This window comes from Brienomyrus brachyistius, chromosome 13 (assembly GCF_023856365.1).
Source record: "Brienomyrus brachyistius isolate T26 chromosome 13, BBRACH_0.4, whole genome shotgun sequence".
Lineage (NCBI taxonomy): Eukaryota > Metazoa > Chordata > Actinopteri > Osteoglossiformes > Mormyridae > Brienomyrus > Brienomyrus brachyistius.
Window position 1 is genome coordinate 12,443,201 of NC_064545.1, and position 12,486 is coordinate 12,455,686.

Here is a 12,486-nt window from a genome sequence, read left to right on the forward strand (position 1 = left end):
CATGACACTGCAATCATTTCACATTATCTTTATGATGATTCATTGTGATCACTGTGTCATAGCAGAGCCCCTGAATGTGGTTGGGCCCATCCTACACTGTTATGGACAGTGCTGGGCTCCTTACCCTTACGCTTGGCAGAAGCCTTATCCCACTCCTACGGCGCTGTCCTGTGGCCCACCAGCCGACACCAGACTAACCAGGAAGATGGCTTCCAAATCTGGGAAGCCTGTGTCGTGCACGGAATATGTACTTACTGGAGGACCGTCTCAAGGATCGAGGTATAAATCTGAAGCAAAAGTGCCAGGATGATGGCAGCACGAAGGGAGGCTGCTCCTTCACGCATGACCGATCCAGAGGCTGGCCGGCTTGCCTGGAAGCAGAACAGGAGCGAAAAAGCTGAAGCCAGGTACTGAGCATGTGCAGATGCAGTGATGCCACGTGGCGACGCCCACCTGCTCCGAAGCCGGTGCTGCTCTACTGTACTTCCCCAGTGAAGATGAGAATGTCCTCATTAGGGGCGCAGTGTCCAAGGAGATGCATCAAGGAGCCACAAGTCACCCCTGGATGAAGCTTCCACAAAGAGAGCAACAAACAACCTCGATGAGGTGACCTCAGTGTGCAGTCCTCAGCTAGTAAGTGCCCACTGGTAACCCAAGTGGATATAAGTGCCAGCAAAAAAACGTGCAGTATGTCAAACTTGTTATTCCCCCACCGTCGCCCATCATCACAGAAAGACCAAGATCACGCACACGAAATGCAGAAATGACACAAAGAAACAGAGAACACACACAAACACACATTCTACAGTGTCAAAGGAGATTAACTAAATGTGTTCAATTACCGCTACTGGTACTTAATACCAATTCTTAAGGTGGCAGCATACTTCAAACAAAGTCAAGGGAATCGACATTATTTTAGCAATTCAATGTCGTTTTGAGCCATAATCACTGCAGGGATCACCGTTTCAGCACAGTGCAGGGCCCCCCAGGCAAACTTGTTGTTTGTTCTTATCCCATCCACAGCCCACGATTGGCTGACATACACTTGGTGACAAAAAAAGTTAAGTACCCAGAAGTAATTGTCCGATTTGAATGTAATGGTCCGATTTGAATGCAATTTGGTACACATGCAGACCAGCGATGGGTATGTCAATTATTTGATGAGCAAGGAGCTGGCACGTCCAGTCACCAGACACAGAGGACGCCTCCTAGACGCATTAGACAGCATTACCAGCACCTGATGGAGTTTCATGGGGTCGCATTGTGGGTTTGCATGAGGCCGGGCGGTTGTATCGTGCAATTGTTTGCCATGTGGGACATGCAGATGTCACAGTCACCCGATGTTGGTACCAATGGGCACGTGAGGCACCCACACATGTCGTGAAGGTTGTGGTCCCCCAAGACAGACCACACCAAGGAAGGATCGTCGTATTATGCAGCAAGCATTGCAGAACCCCATGACATCTGCGCCTGCCATCCAGACACAGGTATTGGACTCTCTACAATACCCATGTTATCCTGCACTGTGTCTCAACGACTGGCAGCAGCCCAACTACGGGTTCACCATCCCATGCATAGGACTGATGAAAAGTGGCGTCGTACCATGTTCAGTGATGAATCTCAATTCTGCTTAACCACGGATGACCGTCATGTGTGTGCATGGTGGTGCCGAGAGGAGAGGACAAATCCCACCAATGTTGTGGAGAGACACACTGGCATCACTCCTGGCATCATGGTGTGGGGAGCCATAGGGGATGACTTCAGGTCATCTCTGGTAGTTATTCAAGGGACCCTGACGGCACAGCACTATGTTAGTGACATCACGCATCTTCATGTCTTACTCCTCCTGAAGCAGCACCCTGGTACAGTCTTTCAACAAGACAACACCCGTCCACACACGGCATGTGTGTCTATGGACTGCCTGTATCATGTTGAGGTCCTCCAGTGGCCAGCCAGGTCCCCCAACCACAACATCTGTGGGCCGACTTGCCATAGGAGAGGATACAATAACTATAGGACTCCCTTCTGCACTGTATCACTGCAACTATCCAGGCCTGGGGGGGTACCACATCCTACTGACAATGGACCAGCAGTGTGCCCATACTGCCAACTGTTGTCCGTTTGATCTGATATTATAATCATTGCGATACAGTCACCTGACCTTTCACCACATGCAGATTCATTTCATTTGCACCACTCCGTCTGGGCGCTTCACTTTTTTGTCACTGAGTGTACATGTGACACTGTGGGGTTGATTAGTAGGACTATTTATGCAGTTACTGGAATGTTTTGCACCGACCATGCATATCTATAAATAATGTAAATAATGTGTATTTCTGTATTTATATTAATAGTAAATCTTGTAGTTGTGTTACCCTGGGATTGAGGCAAGTCTCTGATGAAGTGTAGAAACAGAAGGGACCACGAGTAGGAACTGTAAGAGGCTAGCAGGCCTCTTGAATGGTGATATTGAGGTTCCAGAATAACAGGAAACAGGTAGGTGGCAGGATTGGAACCAGGATAAGACATCAGTATAGGGTTCCTCCCCAGGGATGCAGGACACCAAACATAGTAAAAAAAAAAAACAAGGGCCATTGGGCCTGCCTAGGGGTGAGAAGTTTGAGGTAATCAAGGTTTCTGCAGTTGGTCCGCACCTGGATGGGATAATCCATGCCCTCATCCCAGTGAAACCAAAGCTTGAATGCCAAAAATTGGTGGTTGCCCATGATATAGTTATATTCTATGGGAGTTAATTTGAATGAAACGAAGACGCAGGGCTGAAGATCCCCGCCGTTGCAATAACACAGCCACCACACCAATATTTGAGGCGTCCATTTCCACGACGAAAGGTTGTGTCAGATCTGGCTTTTGAAGCACAGGCATAGAGCTGAGGGTGCAGAGGGCTGCGTCTGCCTCGGCGGTCCTTGGGAGGGTGGTGTGGCCAGCCTGGAGTAGGGTCATGAGGAGGGCAGCTATGGAACTGAAGCCCGAATGAAACATCCGTAGAAGTTGCTGAATCTGAGGAAGCACTGGAGCTCCTTGAGGGTGTAAGGCCAGGGTCAATCACGTACAGCCCTTACCTTCTCTTCATCCATTCCCATTCCCCTGGGCTGGAGCTGGTACCCTAGAAACTTAATCGACGACCAGTGGAACTCAGAAGGTCCCGTTTCATGAACGGGTAGCTCTTCTGAAGCTGCTAAAGAACCCGACAGACATGACTCACGTGGTCCTTGGGGAGTGAGCATATACCATATATGATCATCAATATAGATGATGGCAAAGTGGTTCAGCATATCAAAGAGGACATAGCTATTTAAATTCTGAAAGATGGAGGGACTGTTAGCTATACCATAAGGCATCACCAAATATTAATGCTAACCAGTACTTGAAAACAGTAATGAAAGAGGTCTTCCACTTGTCACCAGCTTGGATGTGCATCAGGTTGTAGGTGTTTTAGAAGTTCAGTTTTGTGAAGACGTGTGCCTCCTGCAGCTGCTCTGGGACTGAGGGTATCAAAGGGTATCAAAGGAAGAGGCTCCCACATTTTTGGTGATGGGGTTGAGAGCCCAGTAATCATTGCATGGCTTCAGACCCCATCCTTCTTCTTCACAATTTAATTCAATTTTATTTACATAGCGCTTTTAACAACAGTCATTGTCACAAAGCACTTTACATATAACCTGCCCAACCCCCCACCAAGCAAGCTTGAGGCGACAATGGCAAGGAAAAACTCCCTCTAGCAGGAAGAAACCTTGAGAGGAACCTAGACTCAGAAGGGGACCCATCCTCCTCTGGGTGACTGGGGTGCATGAAAATGTATTCACATTGACATTAGATCAAAAGTTCAAGTCCATATAATTTAAAAGTCCTAGTAGGTTCCAGATAATGGTCTCCAAGGAGCCCAGATGAGGGTTCAAGCGGTGAAGTGTCAGCTCGGTGTTCAGCTCAGAAAAGAGAAGAAAGAGGGGAGAGTTAGTGCCCTAACCCAAACCTCCTGCAAAAGGGAGACCTGGTAGGAAGCAGAGACATGAGAGTTTGCAGGGGTCTCAGGCATCAGTTGATGAAGTGTCTGACAGTGCCCGAGTCCAAGAGTACCCTATCATCCAGCGTTCTCTCAGGGCAGGGACACCACAATCATCACCTGCTTGGAGGAGATCGAGAGAGTATACAAGACACCCAACTGGGTCATGGACAGGGGTTCTGGGTGGGAGTGGACTGGACAGGCATGGATGGAATGTCCTGCCCCGCCACACTATAAGCAGAGCCCGTGCAGAATCCAACGTTCATACTTAGTGGTGGAAAGAGGTGCATGACCAACCTGCATCAGCTCCGTCTCTATGGAGGGGAGCATCGGAGGAGTGCAGTGTATCTCCATCTGGAGACTGGTCCAGCGTCAATCTCACATGACAACTCAAGCAGGATCGACAGCTATACGTATTCATCAAAGGTGCTCACCTCCCCACGCCAGTTCAGCCTGCAGGTGCAGATTTAGCGCGCTACGGTATATGACCTGCAGGCACAAAGGCAGCCAGTCCAGTTCTGCAGTGTTTATCCTAAATACCAAGGTGAATTCAGTGGCCAGCTGACTCCTCTGCTGAAGATTGAGGAGGCAGTCCCCCAGGCTTCAGCCGAACACCATCCTGAATGCGTGCTCAAAAGTGGTCACCAAATACAGAGCTGAGCTCTTTTCTGTCCACAGCAAGGTGGCCCAAGCCTGGGCTTGACTAGTTAGCGTTAGTAGGGAGATAAAGTGGGAACATCTCCGAGTGATGGTCTATATACAGACCACAATACATAAAGAAGGTGCGGCACTGAAGGGGGTTGGCATCGTACCGCTCAGGGATCACTATCGATATGGCCCTTGCAGAGCATGGAGGAGACGATGTAAGAGAATGTCTGCTATGACCCCCTACTGCAGCTGCCCAACTAGAGCAGTAAACTGATCTATCTGGGCATGGGTCTCTTGCAACTGTGCAGTATTCTGTCACAGAACCCTTGCAAAAGCACAAAGTGCAAGATCCCTTGTGCTTTATTGAACATCCATCCATTATCTTCCTCTGGATCTGAAGTCGGGTCGCGGGGCCAGCAGTCTCAGCAGGGAAACCCAAACTTTCCTATCCTCGGCCTCTTCATCCAGCTCCTCCAGGGAATTACGAGGCGTTCCCCTGCGGAGAAAACTCATTTTTGCCGCTTGCACTCGCGATCTCGTTCTTTCAGTCACTACCCATAGCTCATGACCATATGTGAGGGTTAGAATGTAGATCGACTGGTAAATCGAGAGCTTTGCCTTTTGGCTCAGCTCCTTCTTCACCATGACAGATCAATGCAGCGCCCGCATCACTGCTGATGCCACACCAATCTGCCTGTCGATCTCCCGCTCCATCCTTCCCTCGCTCACGAACAACACCCCGAGATACTTAGACTCCTCCACTTGGGGAAGGACCCCCTCCCCAACCTGGAGAGAGCACTCCTCCCTTTTCCGGCTGAAGACAATGGTCTCGGATTTGGCGGTGCTGATTTTCATCCCAGCCGCTTCACACTCGGCTGTGAACTGCTCCAGTGAGAGCCGAAGGTCACGGTCCAATGAGGCCAACAGAACCACATCGTCTGCAAAAAGCAGAGACTTAATCCTGAGGTCACCAAACCGGACACCCTCAACACCCTGGCTACACCTAGAAATTCTGTCCATAAAAGTTATGAACAGAATCGGTGACAAAGGGCAGTCCGGGTGGAGTCCAACCCTAACCGGGAACGAGTCCGAGTTACTGCTGACAATGTGGACCAAGTTCTGGCACTGGTCATACAGGGACCGAACAGCCCTTATAAGGCAGCCCAGCACCCCATACTCCCAGAGCACTCCCCACAGGACTCCCCGAGGGACGCGGTTGAACGCCTTCTCCAAGTACACAAAACACATGTAGACTTGCTGGGCAAACTCCCACGCACCCTCCAGGACCCTGCCAAGAGTATAGAGCTGGTCCACTGTTCCACAGCCAGGGCGAAAACCACACTGCTCCTCCTGAATCCGAGGTTCGACTATCCAACAGACCCTCCTGTCCAGTACCTCCGAATAAACCTTACCAGGGAGGCTGAGTAGTGTGATCCCCCTATAGTTGGAACACACCCTCCAGTCCCCCTTCTTATAGAAGGGGACCAGCACCCGGGTCCGCCAATCCAGAGGCATTGCCCCCGATGTCCACACAATGCTGCAGATGCGTGTCAACCAAGACATGAGAGTCTTGAGGAACTCTGGGCGGATCTCATCCACCCATGGGGCCTGGCCACCAAGGAGCTTTTTAACCACCTCAGCGACCTCTGCCCTAGAGATAGGTGAGTCCACCCCCAAATCCCCAGACTCTGCTTCCTCATTGCAAGGTGTGTCGATGGGAATGAGGAGGTCTTCGAAGGATTCCTTCCACTAACCCACAACGTCCCAAGCTGAGGTCAGCAGCACACCATCCTCACTATAAACAGTGTTGATGCTACATCGCTTTCCCGCCCTGAGACGCCGGATAGTGGACCAGAATCTCCTCAAAACTGTCCGGAAGTCGTTCTCCATGGCCTCGCCAAACTCCTCCCATAACGGAGTTTTTGCCTCAGCAACCGCCGAAGCCACATTCCACTTGGCCCCCCACAGGCCAAAAAGGCCCGATAGGACTCCTTCTTCAGCTTGACAGCATCCCTCACCGCCGGTGTCCACCAGCGGGTTCGAGGATTGCCACCGCAACAGGCACCGGCTACCTTATGGCCACAGCTCCGGTCAGCCGCCTCAACAATGGAGGCACGGAACATGGCCCATTCAGACTCAATGTCCCCCACCTCCCCCGGGACATGGGCGAAGTTCTGCCGGAGGTTGGAGTTGAAGCTCCTCCAGACAGGGGATTCATCCAGGCGTTCCCAACAGACCCGCACTATACACTTAGGTCTGCCAGGTCTGACCGGCTTCCTTCCCCACCCGCCCCTCTCCTCACCTGAGTGTCCAATACATGCGGCCACAAGTCCGATGACATGACCACAAAGTCGATCATCGAACTGCTGCCTAGGGTGTCCTGGTGCCAAGTGCACATATGGACTTCCTTATGCTTGAACATGGTGTTCATTATGGATAATCCGTGACGAGCACAGAAGTCCAATAACAAAACACTCCTCAGATTCAGATCAGGGGGGCCGTTCCTCCAAATCACACCCCTCCAGGTCTCACTGTCATTGCCTATGTGAGCATTGAAGTCCCCCAGTAGAACAAGAGAGTCCCCAGGAGGAGCGCTCTCCAACACCCCTTTCAAGGACTCCAAAAAGGGTGGGTATTCTGAACTGCTGATAAGTGCATAAGCGCAAACAACAGTCAGGACCCATCACCCCACCCGAAGGCGAAGGGAGGCTACCCTTTCATCCACCATGGTAAACCCCAAAGTACAGGCCCCCAGCCAAGGGGCAATAAGTATGCCTACGCCTGCTCGGCACCTCTCCCCGTGAGCAACTCCAGAGTGGAAGAGGGTCCAGCCCCCTTCGAGGAGACTGGTTCCAAAGCCCAAGCCGTGCGTCGAGGTGAGTCCAACTACATCTAACTCAGGCTCCTTCCCCACCAGAGAGGTCACATTCCATATCACTAGAGCTAGCCTCTGTAGCCGAGGATCAGACCGCCAAGGTCCCCGCCTTCGGCCGCTGCCTAACTCGCACTGCACCCGACCCCTTTGGCCCCTCCTACAGGCAGTGAGCCTATTGGAGGGGGGACCCATGTGCCTTCTTCGGGCTGTGCCTGACCATGCCCCATGGGTGCAGGCCTGGCCACCAGGCGCTCGCCATTGAGCCCCACCCCCAGGCCTGGCTTCAGGAGGGGGCCCCGGTGACCCGCGTCCGGGCAAGGGAAAACGTGTGCCCATGTCTTTGTTCATCATAAGGGGTCTTTTGAGCCGCACTTTGTCTGGTTCCTCACCCAGGAGCTGTTTGCCTTGGGTGAATCTACCAGGGGCTTAAAGCCCCAGGCAACTTAGCTCCTGGGATCATTGGAACACGCAAACCCCTCCACCACGATAAGGTCTCGGCTCTAGGAGGGGCTTTATTGAACAATGGGGCAAAAACTGGCCCAGTCTGAACACTAGAGCTTGGTCGGGGTCACAGAGGTCTAGGTCTGGGAAGCCAGGGAGATCTAGCCAACACGAAAGACACACGATGGAGGGCAGCACACAGCAGGGGTCCAAGGAGTCAGGGTACAGACTAGAACAAGGCAGGCAAGTTGGAATCAGGGCTAGACAATCGACAAGAAAGATTTGCTTGGTACAGTAAGTCACATCAGAATCAACAATACTCCGCACCAGGTATTTGTTTGCAGAGCTCTTTTAAGCAGTTACTCAGGTGGAGGTGCAGCTGATTCCTGCCAATTAGCTGGTCAGCTTCCAGGGTGGGCATAACAAGAGACATATGCAGTATTACAAAGATTTGAGTGAATACATTTACCATTAAAAAACAAACAGTATTGACACACTTTGCTCCAGTATCACCTTTGTGGTCATGTTATATTTAGTCAAGACCAAAAATAACCAAAACATTACATTAAATTAAATAGAAAATGAATTCAAGAGCACGAAATAGCAAATTGAGAGCACAAAAAACTAATCATAGGCACATTTTAGGGATTATGTGAGCTTGATTTAGTATTTCATGAGAACATTAAACTAAATTGCGCATAATATTTCATACATCGCACTTACAAAAAAAAAAAATACTGTTCCATGGCCCCTCCAGGGCTTTGTCTATGCCAGCGGTATCAATCTCAGTCACTGAAAGAGCCATACTAGAAACCACCAATGAATTTGCAGGCTGACCAAAACGTATTTAATAATACATTTAGTTCACAAAGCACTATCCATTAGAATAAAATCTCAAAGTGCAAACAAGATAAACGTTAAACACAAAACATACCGAATATGTAAAAAAATTATAAAATCAGATGGTGGTTCCAAGTAACTAGAAGAGGCAAGAACAAGACATCTGCTTTCTTGGTCCTACCTCCTCTAGTTGCTTGGACCCGCCTCCTCTCTAATCCGATTGGTTATCTTTCTGAACCAATCGTGTTTTGTCCTGCCTGCAGAACATTTTTGCGTAGTAAAGTAAAACTCCAGTGAGTTTCCTAAATGTTTGCATTTGCAGTTTTAGTAATGAATTATTTAAAAACAAATTCAGTTTTCCCTGCATTTAACTATGAACTCAAAACTGAGGTTTGTTCCAAACTGTAAATTTTGTGTACCATTACAGCCCTATTCCTGAGCCATTTTAACAGGGTATCAAAATCATTTTTCAAGGTGTAAAGAATTCCACTGCGGGCCAGATGTGGCCTGCAAACCTTGAATTTGACATGCACTACAGAATATGGACAAAAGTATTGCGACATACCTCTGAATCACTGAATTCAGGTGTTTCATTCAGACCACAGGTGTATAAAGTCAAGTATCTAGTCATGCAGTCAGGTTTACAAATAATTGTGAAAGAATGGGCTGTCCGGAACAGCTCGGTGAATTTAAGTGAGCTACTGTCATAGGATGCTACCTTTGCAATAACATTATTTGTGAAATTTCTTCCTTGCTAGATATTCCACAGTCAGTTGTAAGTGGTGTTATTGCAAAGTGGAAGCATTTAGGAACAATAGAAACTCAGCCACGAAGTGGGCTGGCAGAGTGCTGAGGAGCATAGTACGTAAAAGTCGCGAAAGCTTTGCTGACTCAATAACTGCAGGCTTCCAAACTTTCTCTGGCATTAACCCCAGCACAAAAACACCAGGAGCTACATGGAACTGGCTTCCATGGCCGGGAATCTGCATACAAGCCTCACATCACCAAGTGCAATGCCAAGCATCAGATGGAGTGATATAAAGCACGCCACCACTGGACTCTGGAGCAGTAGAAATGTCCTGTGGAGTGACGAATCATCTCTGTCCGGCAGTCTGATGGACAAGTCAGAGTGTGGCAGTTGCCAGGAGATTGTTAGCTGCCTTACTATATTGTGCCAACTGTAAAGTTTGGTGGAGGAAGGATAATGGTATAGGGTGTTTTCAGGGTTTGGGCTAAGGCCCTTAGTTTCAGTGAAGGGAATACTTAATGCTTCAGCATACCAAGAAAATTCCCTGCTTCCAGCTTTGTGGGAGCAGTTTGGGGAAGGTTCTTTTCTGTTCTGGCATGACCATAGCCCAGTTCACAATAGCAAGGTCCATAATAATACGGTTGGGTGAGTTTGGTTTGAAAGAACAACTGACTTCAACCCCAACAAACACCTTTGGGTGTTGAACTAGAATAAAGATTGCAAGCCAGGTCTTCTTCTGGATGAATGGGCAAAATTTCCCACAGACGCCCTCCAAAATGTTGTGGAAAGCCTTCCCAGAAGAGTGGCAACTGTTATACCTGCAATGGGGTGGACCAACTCCATATTGATGCCTATGGATAGAGAAAGGGATGTCATAAACGTTCCTATAGGTGTGATGGCTAGATGTCCTAATACTTTTGTCTATATAGTACATGTCTTCAAATCCGCTAGCATACCTGTTGCAGTTTTTACTGTCATGTCATGGGAAATTTTAATCAGACTGCAAATGAAAAATACATATAAATATTTAGACATCTCAAAATGATTAATATTAATTAATCACTTTAAGACATGTACATTAAGAATGCACAAGGCAGGACAAGTAAATTGTCTACATTGGTGGGGAAAGATTCTACAATTTAGCATGTAAATGAAATGTGCAGTTAATGAGTAGGTGTAGTTTCAGAGTTACGTGTCACAACTAGGACTCACAGATATCAGGTAAAAACAAATATATTGTATTTCATATTTGTCGGGCGGAGCAGATGATGTTGGTTGTCTGGGAAATAGAATGCTGTCATTTCAAAACCATATTTTCTAGTTATTTGACTATTTTTGAATTATACCATGTGGGTGAATTTGACCCAAAACATGATACAGTCATCTGTCAGTCGAGAAGTAAAATAGCATATGCAATGTAAGTAATATTTAGTAACAAAAGTATTGGGCCAAAAATCAATTTTGGATCCACGTACTTTTTCAATGATCCATTTTATTCCAAACCACTACCAGATATGTAATTCAAAAGTAAAACCTTAATCATGCAATCATAGAGTAGCTAATGTCCAGCTGACATTAACATTCAGAATAAAATTGCAATTCTATATTAATTCTGGTAAAATTATGTGTAAATAAGAGAATGAGGAACCAGAAGGTCACACTTAGATACTCAAATGCCTTACAGGTGTTAAATAAATACAAGACAAATAATAAACTAGAGAAATTGAATTAAGCTGGAGAGAAAATAAAATCCACAGGCTCTACTTATCAAGAAAGTCCTTTAAAGTGTTTGAAAATGTCCCATTCTCATAAGATCAAAGGAAGCAGACAGAGGCTATTTAGAGTGTCGCTGGAATTGGTTCTCCATGCAGCCCTGCACACGAAGATACTATAGCCTGTATCTGTGGCTTATTTGTATGAATATGAAGGGTGGTGAGAGCAACTTGCTGCTTTTAGCTTTTACTCAGAATGTGATGGAGTGAGAGAGAGAGAACGAGAGAGAGAGAGAAAATGGCTAGCTGCGTTTAGCTTTTACTCAGATTGTGACAGAGTGAGAGAGAGTGAGAGTGGCTAGCTATTTTTAGTTTGCACTCCAATCCTGACAGAGTGAGAGTGACTAACTGTTTTTAGTTTTTACTCAGATCCTGCCAGAGTAAGAGTGAGCGTGACTAATTGCTTTTAGCTTTTACTCAGATCCGAAGGGAGTGAGAGAGAGTGGCTGATTTTAGTTTGCACTCTGACTCTGACAGAGTGAAAGAGAGTTAGAGAGACTAGCTGCTTTTAGCTTGCACTCCCATCCTGGCAGAGAGTGAGGACGGCTAGCTGCTTTTAGCTTGCACTCCCATCCTGGCAGAGAGTGAGAGCGGCTAGCTGCTTTTAGCTTGCACTCCCGTCCTGGCAGAGAGTGAGAGCGGCTAGCTGCTTTTAGCTTGCACTCCCATCCTGGCAGAGAGTGAGAGCGGCTAGCTGCTTTTAGCTTGCACTCCCATCCTGGCAGAGAGTGAGAGCGGCTAGCTGCTTTTAGCTTGCACTCCCATGCTGACAGAACTGCACATAGTTCGATACCATGGATAAAAGACACTTGCTCATTCATGCTCAGAGGAATTAGCTTGGCAGGCAGTTATGATGCGATGTCCCTGTTGGGAGGCCGCCATGCAGCAGTAGGGAGTGATTAGCCCCACACAGGCCAGCCATATCCGTGGATCCCTCACTGTAAGCCTTTGAGAAGAGCACATGATACACGGCTGTAAGCTGATGATGACCCCAGTCAGGGAGCTGACAGGCTTCCCTTGGGTGACTTAAGACCCATGTGTAAAAATATTTTCTTTGAGAAAAATAATTGATAATTCTTTACAAGGGAGGCATGGTTGTGCATTGGGTATCACAATTGCCTCACACCACTGGGCCTGGGGT